Consider the following 11,669-nt stretch of genomic DNA (forward strand, 5'->3'; position numbering starts at 1 on the left):
GTTGGAGTTTTGAGATACCCAGGAGTCGGGATTTGTGACTATCAACTAGTCGAGATGCACAGATACTATATTCTCTAATGGGAGGACTTGATGATGTCATTTTAATGAAATTTGATAATGGTAATTTGTAATTCCAAGGTTGGCGGTATCAAGGATTTGGGGATCTACATACGTTATATATAATTTGTTGAGTATCGGATGTTGAACACCTACGACCAAACTTCAGAGAGGTTTTAAATACAATTATTGGTAAAGTTGGAGGTCAGGGATCCAGGTTTGCATGATTGTTTTAACAAATACTAAACTTTAAATCTCGATGCTGGATACCCGTGGCATGCAGGATAATTGTGACGCTCTGCTCCTGCTCTGTTGATGTGGCGGGATACCCCCTCATAATTGATATATGCCATGTTCATAATAGGTTTATTGAGACCACGACCTTCACTTTCGATGGGTTTTTGTTTGAGTTTTGGGGTTTATAGTATAGGTTTTATAATATGGTGGAATGTGTGAGAGATAAATGTAAGGTTTCCATATGATTTATATTAGTAATTGTATTGAGAGGTGTAAAGGAATGTGGATAGGAGGAGTGGGAAATGTAGAAAAAACCATGAAAATAAAAAACTTATTTTATTTAAGATCCTCAAACCCCTATTTCCTATTGTCAAACTCTTTAGTTTTTTATGAAGGGATTGTTTGGAGAAACTCCAAAAAATCAATCCAGTGTTATTATTGATATAAGCTAGTTGTAATCATGAAGAACCTCATAGAAATTTAAAATTGACTTTGACAATATATGTTCAATTCTTTTAATTAAATGCAACTTATTTAGTTTTCTATCATGGGATTTCTTGGAGCAACCCCAAATAATTAATCTTGTATTATTATTGATCTAAGCTAGTTGTAGTCATGCACAACCTCATAAAAGAAATTCAAAATTTACTTTGACAATATATTTCCAATTATTTTAATCAATAAATAAACTCAAAAAATTCTAATGGATGAATTCCTCACAAAATATTTTATGAATTTATTTGCAGAATTTTCATAATAAAAATGCAATTACAAGGAGAGTTATGCTCTATTTTTATCCTTCTTTAAAAAATAATAAAAACAAATCACATGCACCAAAATAAACAAAATCATGAAAAACGGAATAGCTACAATGATTTCACACAACATATGAGGAGAAAAGTCCACGATACTTTATCTTCTTCATTACATTCGTTAAATATAATGCAAATATAAAGAAATGATTCACAAATGGAGAAAGTAGATGATTGTGGTATGTATATCAATACTCCTATGTAGACTATCTATATCACTATTATACAATATTGTTACAAATTTCCTTTCATCAATCCAAAAGACAGAAGAGAAAAATATGTTTGATGTGTTTTTAAGGTTGGTTGAACTTCCAACCTGATTGGCCATAAAACACTTCACATTTCAATTCCCCCAAGAACATTGTTAGTATCATTTTGGCGACCAAATACTCTTTTTTTCTAATAATAGTTTGGTGGCAATACCTACATGGATATTATGTGTACATTCACATGCCTCTTGTTCTTTTGGTGATAAAGGGTAGCTACATTGGCTTCATCTTGGTGTTCATTTCCACAACTTAACTTGTGGCATACTTTCAATGGTGTTTTCCTTTTTGTTTGGAGTTTAACTTGCTTTCTACATGATTAGGTTTTCATTCTTAATAGACATATTAATACCAAAATAAACTCAAAGTAAGAAATATAGTAGCATAGAATATGCATAAATAAGATTAGTCATTTGAAATACAATTCTTTCCGGAGCATACCTACCCATTTGGAAAGGATTTGGTCTCCTTGTGTAGGAAATAGGAAATGAGGGAAAAGTTTCCCCACATTATCCTTGGGTACCATTCTTTATTATTTCCCAATAGACATTTTATCCCAATTTAATAATACGCTTCCTACCTCCTCCTTGTTATTATTCTTTTGGGAATCACATCTTCTCTTAATTCCTTTTGTTGTCCTTTATGTTGTGTTACATGTGATGTTCTCTTCCTACTTCTTTTAATTATTTTTGTTGTTTTTCTATGTTGTGTTACATGTAATCTTCTCTTTCCACTTCCGTTTCTTTATTCTTGCTTACCTTGTTCTTCATAGGTTCCTCTTTATAATGGTTCTTTTTAGGATTCTTTGGATACATTTTTATTTCTCTTTGGAATGGTCCTTCTTAGGATTCTTTGGATACAATTTCACATGAAGATTTCAGCGTTTCTCCTTAGTGTATTCACCTATGTTGCAATGGTCCCAATGATTAGTTTATTCATCTATGTTGCTGTAAAATTTTCTGTTTTCCCACCCCGGTTTTCAGTTTCTCCTTATTTCTCCCATGTAGTTAAATGCTCATTCCCATAACCATACATTTAACAGACTGAAAAAAATAAATATTGCTGAAAACACAAATTCTGGAAATTTTTCAGAATGCTGGAAATTGCAGAATTAAAAATCAGCAATCAAAAACAGCCATTAAAACACATTAAAACACTGATATTTTTGGTCAACTTGACCCTGGAAAAAACCCCCTACAACTCTTGGGGAAACCAGTTTGAGAGCTCTTCTTTATTTCTGAAAATGCCATTTTACAGAGAGAAAATTTTTCAGCAAAAATCAGCAAAACAGAAATTTTTCCAGCAAGCAAACTTATCTGTTTTTCAGCTAATAGACAATCTAGAAAATGGCTGAACGTGCTGTACGGACCGTACGGACTGTACGGACGTACTGATGTACGGACTGTACGGACAGCCGTACGGACTTGTACGGACAATCCTCGAAAATCGTGCAGAAAATCACCTCCTCGATATTCGTGCTGAAAATCAATTTTTCCACTGTTTTTCTCACAAAAACTGCCTTTTTCTGCTTGTTCTTTGAGCTGTACGGATTTGCTGAAGTGCTGCCTTGGTATGTGTGCCAAACTGCTGCCTCTTTCTCCTCCTTGTTCAGAAATCTCCTTTGCTCTCTTGCTCTCCTTCTCCCAATCTGCTCATGAAAGAATGAATGATCTTTTCCTCCTTTTCCTCCCTTAACCCAACCCTAAATGACTTTTGGGTGATCCCTAAATCCAATGGCTGAAATAGATTTAGATCAATGGCTGAGATTAAATGCTCATTTAAATCTCACTTTCTATTTTTTAATTCACCCCACTTTAATAAAGACCCACTTAGTCATTTATTTCCAAAGTCACTTTTCCTTTCTAATTTTTCATTGACTTTATAAAAGTCACTTTAAAATTAGACTTAGTAACTTTATCACTTAAAGTCACTTTCAAATTAGATTTAACTTTATAAAAAAATTATAAAGTTACTTTAGGAGAAAAATTAAATTCTTTTGGACACTTTTCCCTAGGCCAAAGATCAAAACCTTAGGGAACCACCTGTCCTCCGGTACCAAATTTCAACACTCCCTCTTACCGAGGAAGGTGTTCCTCACCACACCCATCTTGTCTCTGAAGTAGACATGCTTGCCCTGTGGTAAGGCTTTGGTAAGAATATCTGCAACCTGCTCATCAGTGGAAATATACTCAAGCTTCACAGCTCCCTTCTGAACATAGTCTCTGATGAAATGATATCTGATCCTGATATGCTTTGACCTGTCATGAAATACTGGATTCTCCGTGAGTTTAATGCAACTCTGATTATCACAGTAAATCACTGAAGGTCTCAACGGCTGACCAAATAAGCCAAACAACATCTTGCGAAGCCAGATGGCCTCACAACTAGCTAGACTGGCTGCCATATACTCTGCTTCCGTTGAACTCAGTGCTACTGACTGCTGCTTCCAGCTGAACCATGACACTACTACTGAACCCAACCCAAAACAACACCCTGAAGTGCTCTTCCTATCAGAAGCACAACCTGCCCAATCAGAATCAGTGTATCCTGCCAATCTCACTCCATCTCCCTGCCTGTAGTCCAGACCATAATCCACTGTCCCCTGCAAGTACCGCAAAATGTGTTTTGTAGCCACCCAGTGAACCTTCCTAGGCTCACACATAAACTGACTCATCGTGTTGACTGCAAAATAGATGTCTGGTCTAGTGTTGACCAAATACATCAAGGAACCAATCAACTGCCTGTACAATGTGGGATCCACCAACTCGGAATCTGAAGCATGAAGCTTCTTCCAGTTGGTGATCATCGGTGTCGACATGGGTCTACAATCCTCCATGTGGAATCTGCTAAGGATGTCCACAATATACTTCCCCTGCCCCAGGAAGAAATGCCCCTCCTCCTGCCACACCTCCAAACCCAAAAAGTAATGCATCAAGCCGATGTCCTTCATCTCAAACTCTGCCGCAAGATCTCTCTTGCAGTGCTCTATGAGTCTCTCTGCACCTGTAATGATCAAGTCATCCACATACAGCACCAGAATGAGAGGCTCCTCACCAATCACAATAAAGTAAAGGTTCGGATCTGCCTCACTCTTTATGAAACCCATCCCCTGCAAGTATGCATCTATCCTGGAGTACCAAGCTCTGGGAGCTTGCTTCAGGCCATAAAGGGCCTTCTTCAATCTGCACACATGGGACTCCTTCCCATGCACCTCAAAGCCCTGTGGATGCTCAATGTACACCTCCTCCTGTATGAAGCCATTGAGAAATGCGGTCTTCACATCCATTTGGTGGATCTTCCAACCCATCTCTGCTGCTATCGATATAATGGAGCGGATCGAAGTATATCGAGCCACGGGAGCGAAGGTCTCCTCATAATCAACTCCCTCTACTTGGGAGAACCCTCTAGCCACAAACCTCGCTTTGAATTTCTCAATGCTGCCATCTGCAGCATGCTTTACCTTGTAAAGCCATCTGGAAGTAACCACGGATTTGCCCTCAGGCCTCGGCACCACCTCCCAAACATCATTCTTCATGATAGAAGAATACTCCTCCTGCATGGCCTCTCTCCAGACCTGCTGGCTAGCTGCCTCCTCATAGCTAGAAGGCTCAGAGTCAAGGATGCTGGTAACCATCGCCATATAGCTACAAAACCTCTCAGGTGGTCTACTCTCTCTGACCGGCCTCTTCGGCTCAGCAACAGATGTGGCATCTCTCAAGGTGTCCTGAAGCCACTTGGGCTTCCTCTTCCCTGAGCATGCTTCTCCCATAGGAGAATGAAACTCCTCCTCCTCATCACCATCAATAGCCTGAACTCCTGACTGTCTGTCTGCTGTCCTCCTGCCTGCACCTGAACCTGTAGAAGCTGAGGTACCGTGTGAACTGTCCATCAGTGGACTCCTTAGTGAACTGCTCTGTGAACTGCTCAGAGCACCACCCCTCTGGCTCGGCGAGCCACTGCTCACTGATGGACCTGACATCCTCATAGATGTACCTCCGGATCCTCTTGATCCCTGCCCACTGGATCCTTGCGACTGACTCAACTGCTGCTGAGGGTCTGGCTGATCCAGATACTCTAACTCCCGTGACCTCCTAAAGGCCCTGTCCTCCTCGAACTTCACATCCCGTCTGACAACAACTCTCCTCTGTGCAGGAATGTAAATCCGAAAGGCCTTTGAGGTCTCACTGTAGCCCACAAAGATACCCTTCTCTGCGGTGGGCTCTAGTTTGGTCCTCTTCTCCTTGGGTATATAGGAGTATGTAATGCATCCAAAGATATGAAGATGACCAAGATCAGGCTTCTTCCTAGAGAAAGCCTCCTCCTGAGTCATGTGCCCCAAGGCACGATGCGGACCCCTGTTCTGCAAGTAAACAGTTGTGTTGCAGACCTCTGCCCACAAGAACAATGGCAACCCCTGATCATGTAACATGGCTTTGGCAGCCCCTATGATGGATCTGTTCTTCCTCTCCGCAACCCCGTTCCACTAGGGGTTGTAAGGAACAGTGAACTCCCTCCTAATGCCTGCCTCCACACAATAGTCAACAAACTCTCCAAGGGTGTACTCTCCTCCATTGTCCGACCTCAGGGACTTGATCTTTCGACTTGTCTGAGTCTCCACAAGAGCTCTGAACTCCTGAAACCGCTTGAAGACCTCACTCTTGGTCTTCAAGAAATAAATCCAGGTCCTCCTGGAGTGATCATCAATGAATAAGACATAGTACTCATATCCACTCAAGGAAACATGAGACATCCGACCGCTCACATCGGAATGAATCAAATCAAGTATCCCCGTCGCTCTGTTGTCACTGCTGGGAAAAGGGGATTTGGCAAACTTGCCCATTGCACAACCTCTGCAAGTATCAAAGTGATCAGTACTGAAATCTGGCACACCTGTGGTGATCTCCCGCAATGTCCTCAAGGCTCCATGATATATGTGTCCCATCCTGCAGTGCCAAATCTCACACAGCTCAGAACTACTAGCTCTGCTGTCGGTACTACTGCTCAATGCCAAAAGGGGCTGGAATGCAAACTTGTACACCTTTGCATGGCGTACACCTATCACTCTAGCTGAATTAGATCGAGTGCCCCTGGGATACATCAACACCTGTCCTCCCCTGAACAGTACCTCATATCCTCTGTCCTCCAAAGCTGAGACGGATATGAGGTTCTTCCTCATCCCTAGCACATAAAGAACATCTGACACTTTCAAGGGAGGTCTGGACTCCCTCTAAAATGTCAGTGTACCCACCCCGACTGCTCTAACAACTCTGTCATCACCGAGTACTACCTCAATATCAGTGCCACTCTCTGAAAGCTCTGAGAAGTACTCCCGGACTCCTGTCATGTGACGTGAAGCCCCACTGTCCACATACCAGATACCTGTAGATGCTTCGCTAATCGAGGGAAAAGCATGCTCCCTCTAAACCTGTGTGGCAGGTGATCCTGCACTAGAGGACTCACATGTAGTGAACGCAAACTCCCGGTCAAAACGACCTGCAAAGTCCTCAATCTCAGCTGAAGCTGTCACATCCTGGTTCTTCCCCTTCTTCTTCTTCTTCTCCGGACACACAACTGCATAGTGTCCCATCTTCTGACAATTCCAACACTTCACTTTGGAATAGTTCTTCTGTGAGTTACCCTGTTTACCTTTACCTTTGCCTTTGCCTCCACCACCGCTTGTGGAAGCCTGCTTCTTCCGTTTGCCTTTCTTGCCTCCTGCCACCAGTGCTACGTCCTCATCCTGCTCAACTGGCTTCGCTGCCCCAAGCTGTCATTTCCTGATCTCTGTCTGAATACAATCATCCCAAAACCTCTCCCATGTGGGAAGGGTCTCACGTGCACAAACCCCATCAGCAAAGTTCAACCATGAACGGCGAAGGCCATTCACTGCAATACGCACCAACTCAATGGATGGAATGGCCTCTCCAATCGCTGCCAACTCATCTCTCACATTGGTAATCTTTGTGAGATATCCAGCTGCACTATCATTCCCCATCTTAATGTTCTTCAGCTTCTCCTTCAGGACCATCTTCCGGTTCTCATTGGTACTCTGGTAGAGATTGGACAATGCTGTCCACATCTCATGGGCATTTCTCTTTCCTCTCACATGAGGAATGCAATGGTCTTTGATTCCGTCTAGAATCAGCCTCTTACCCTTGTTGTTCTTTCTATTATAAGCTGCCAACTGAGTAGCATCAGTAGGCACAACAACAGGGTGCTGTGCTGTATGCACCATGATATCCCAGACTTCTGCCTCCTCAAAGATACTCTGCATTCTCTCCTTCCAAACGCTGTAATTTGTATGGCCATCCAACCTATCCTCCACCCTCAATCCCAATGACATCTTGCTGTCCTAAAACTGAAAAATAGCACTGTTGTGGTAAAGATAAAACTGCTATTTATGAAAAATCAGTTTGCTGGAATTTTCTGAGTGAAAAAATCAGCACCTGTATTTTTTCTTTTGCTGTCCCAAACTGCCCTTCAGCACTCAAGCTCTGATACCATGTAAAATTTTCTGTTTTCCCACCCCGGTTTTCAGTTTCTCCTTATTTCTCCCATGTAGTTAAATGCCCATTCCCATAACCATACATTTAACAGACTGAAAAAAATAAATATTGCTGAAAACACAAATTCTGGAAATTTTTCAGAATGCTGGAAATTGCAGAATTAAAAATCAGCAATCAAAAACAGCCATTAAAACACATTAAAACACTGATATTTTTGGTCAACTTGACCCTGAAAAAAACCCCCTACAACTCTTGGGGAAAACCAGTTTGAGAGCTCTTCTTTATTTCTGGAAAATGCCTTTTTACAGAGAGAAAATTTTTCAGCAAAAATCAGCAAAACAGAAATTTTTCCAGCAAGCAAACTTATCTGTTTTTCAGCTAACAGACAATCTGGAAAATGGCTGAACGTGCTGTACGGACCGTACGGATGTACGGACTGTACGGACGTACGGACTGTACGGACCGTACAGACTGTACGGACATCCGTACGGACTTGTACGGACAGTCCTCGAAAATCGTGCAGAAAATCACCTCCTCGATATTCGTGCTGAAAATCAATTTTTCCACTGTTTTGCTCACAAAAACTGCATTTTTCTGCTTGTTTTTTGAGCTGTACGGATTTGCTGAAGTGCTCCCTTGGTATGTGTGCCAAACTGCTGCCTCTTTCTCCTCCTTGTTCAGAAATCTCCTTTGCTCTCTTGCTCTCCTTCTCCTAATCTGCTCATGAAAGAATGAATGATCTTTTCCTCCTTTTCCTCCCTTAACCCAACCCTAAATGACTTTTGGGTGATCCCTAAATCCAATGGCTGAAATAGATTTAGATCAATGGCTGAGATTAGATGCTCATTTAAATCTCACTTTCTATTTTTTAATTCACCCCACTTTAATAGAGACCCACTTAGTCATTTATTTTCAAAGTCACTTTTCCTTTCTAATTTTTCATTGACTTTATAAAAGTCACTTTAAAATTAGACTTAGTAACTTTATCACTTAAAGTCACTTTCAAATTAGATTTAACTTTATAAAAAAATTATAAAGTTACTTTAGGAGAAAAATTAAATTCTTTTGGACACTTTTCCCTAGGCCAAAGATCAAAGCCTTAGGGAACCACCTGTCCTCCGGTGCCAAATTTCAACAGTTGCAATGGTCCCAATGATTCTTTAAATCCTTGCAATCCTTGCACTTGTGCATGATGGTTACACTCTTTTTTACCTTTTAACCCTATTTTCTCTTCAACCCTTTCTTATTTATTTTCTTCAAACCACTTGGCCACCCCTTATTCTTGTCCACCTCTATGTGGAATTCTATCCATAAAGTGTTTTCCTTTATACAAAGTCAGCGTTGACTTAAAAAAAATAAAAATCAATTATATTATATGAGGATGAAATTAAATGGAGCTAAGTTTAATTTCTCTCATTTGATAGAAAAGGTGTTGAAAATGCAGCAAGAAATTCCTAAATTAATTTTGTCTTGAATTAAATTAGGAGAGAAAAATGTAATTCCACATCACAAGACAACAAGAATGAGTTAACTAAGTTAGTTTCACTTCGTTGGCTTAGTAAATTCAAGCTTAGAACCTAACCTTAGTCATGCAAAGTGGTTCCAAAATTCTAGGAGCCTAGGTTGAGATTAATTTGAGTTGTAATAGTTTAATTCAGTTAAACTGAGTTAATGTCAGTTAAACTAGTTCTTCCTGTTGGAGGAACCAGTATGAGGTCTAGCAGAGGGGTGCAACTTCATGTGTTCAACCAATTAACCGATAAATCAGCCATAATTAATTCATGCATGCATGAAATTCGAGTTACCGAGTTGAGATTGGAGTTCAAGGGAAGTGTATTAATAGTTGTATAATTTTCTGAGTTGTACAGGTGGTGCAAGCAGTTAGAGGACCTATAGGGATTGCGCAATCCAGGATAGTGATTTCCCTAATTAATAAGGGGCTAATTCCTTGAGAAACAATGCAAGGAAATATGAGCTTGGCAGGCAATAAAATTGGTTTAGTATTGACCAGAGGCATCTTGTGAAGTGAGATAGACTATACTTGTGCATAGATTGTTTAGGTTGAACAAGCATTGTATTCTCTTCTCTATTTTTCTTATCTAATGCAATATACAAATAAGAAGGGGTTTTGAGCAGCAAGATTTCCCCTTAGATAAGTCTCTGATCATATGTGATTGAATCTTGTCTCATGTTTATGTTGGGTGAAAATGTGAAGTTGGGTTACATTTTTTTGAGAAACGCCTCCGAAAAATTCCCAACCTCATTTTTCGGCTAAACAATTTTTTTAATTTTTTTTTCAGCTGAATTCCCTAAATTTATTCAACCGAACAATTGATTTTTTTGGCTAAAGTCCCTAAATTTATTCGATTGAACAACTTATTTTTTCAGCTGAATTCCCTAAATTTATTCCGCCGAACTATTATACAAACGTTCAGCTAAACTTTTTTCCATTTAGAATAATGTCGATCGTTAAACGACATTTTCGTCGAAGTTGAAAAAATCGGCAAAAAAATAGTTTGGCGGAATAAATAATTCACCCGAAAATATTGTTCATCCAAATTAGGTTTTTTCAACCAAATTATTTTTTCAGCTGAAAAAATGTTTATATATATGTCGGGTCATATGTTGTTGAGAAATTTTCCACTATGTCGATTTTCCTTTTGTGTGAAAGCCGAGCGTTGTTGCGTTGTGTTGTGTGGTTTGTTGTCGAGAATTGTTGTGTTGTGTGGTCTGTTGCCAAGCATTGTTGTGTGGTCTGTTTCTGAGCATTGTTGTTTAGTCTGTTGTCAAGCGGTGACACCAAACATATGATTGACACATTTTGTTTTTTTATGAATTTTTTAATTTAGTGAAATATTTTTATGATATTTGTGTGATGTTTTTTGTTTTTTGTTTTTTTTTTGTTTTTGATTTTTTTTTAGCGTGGAATATTTCCTAGCCTGCTTATCCACCCTTGTCACTGGAATATCTCTCTCTTCGTCCACCCTCATCACTAGAATATTTCTCTCCTCATCCACCCTCATCGATGGAAGCTCCTCATCGCTGGAAGATCCTTGTCCAGACCAGGTAAGTCATCGTCGCCAGTAAATTATTTTAGTAGAGAATACGATCCTTGTCTTCGGTAGGAAATGAAGCCAAGTAGTAGAGGTTACTGCTATGACCACCATCATTGGCTCTATTCATATCTCCTATTTTTCTTTTCTTTTATACCAATTTTCTAATGGCAATGGAATCTTGTTATTTTTTTTTTTTAAATGATAGTGGATGTACCCTGTTCCTCCCATTTATACCATTGAAAAAATAACAATATCAAACAAACTTCACAATGTTCGTTAGAAAAGCACTACGAACGTAATCAATCTCAAATTATTCTCCTCTGTGAACCATATGCACCCATCCTTTTTCCAGCATCATAGGAACATCATTCATTGTTAGGCTGGGCCTTATGATTATAACATCTCCACTTCTCATGACTCTGACCCAAAATACATCAACAGAGAATATATGCAAGCGGATAATGTTTGCATTCTTCGTCTAACAGTAAAAAACAAGTCTTGTTCTTTCATCATGTTGAAGATAAAGATATAACATAATGTAAGCTTAATCTGATCTAAATGATTAGGGAAACATGGAACCTTTTTCATTGCTATATAGGTAATGTTCAATCTTATGTAGAAGTGCAATGAGTACATGTAACTGATTATGGAAACAACGTATAAAAATAGTGTTACAACATAACCAATAAGCTTAATCATACAGGAAACATAGAACCATTACCATTGTTACTTAGA

The sequence above is a fragment of the Pinus tabuliformis genome, chromosome 2_2 (genome assembly GCF_031772625.1).
Source record: "Pinus tabuliformis cultivar Carrire ecotype Pingquan chromosome 2_2, CPIR1, whole genome shotgun sequence".
Taxonomy (NCBI): domain Eukaryota; kingdom Viridiplantae; phylum Streptophyta; class Pinopsida; order Pinales; family Pinaceae; genus Pinus; species Pinus tabuliformis.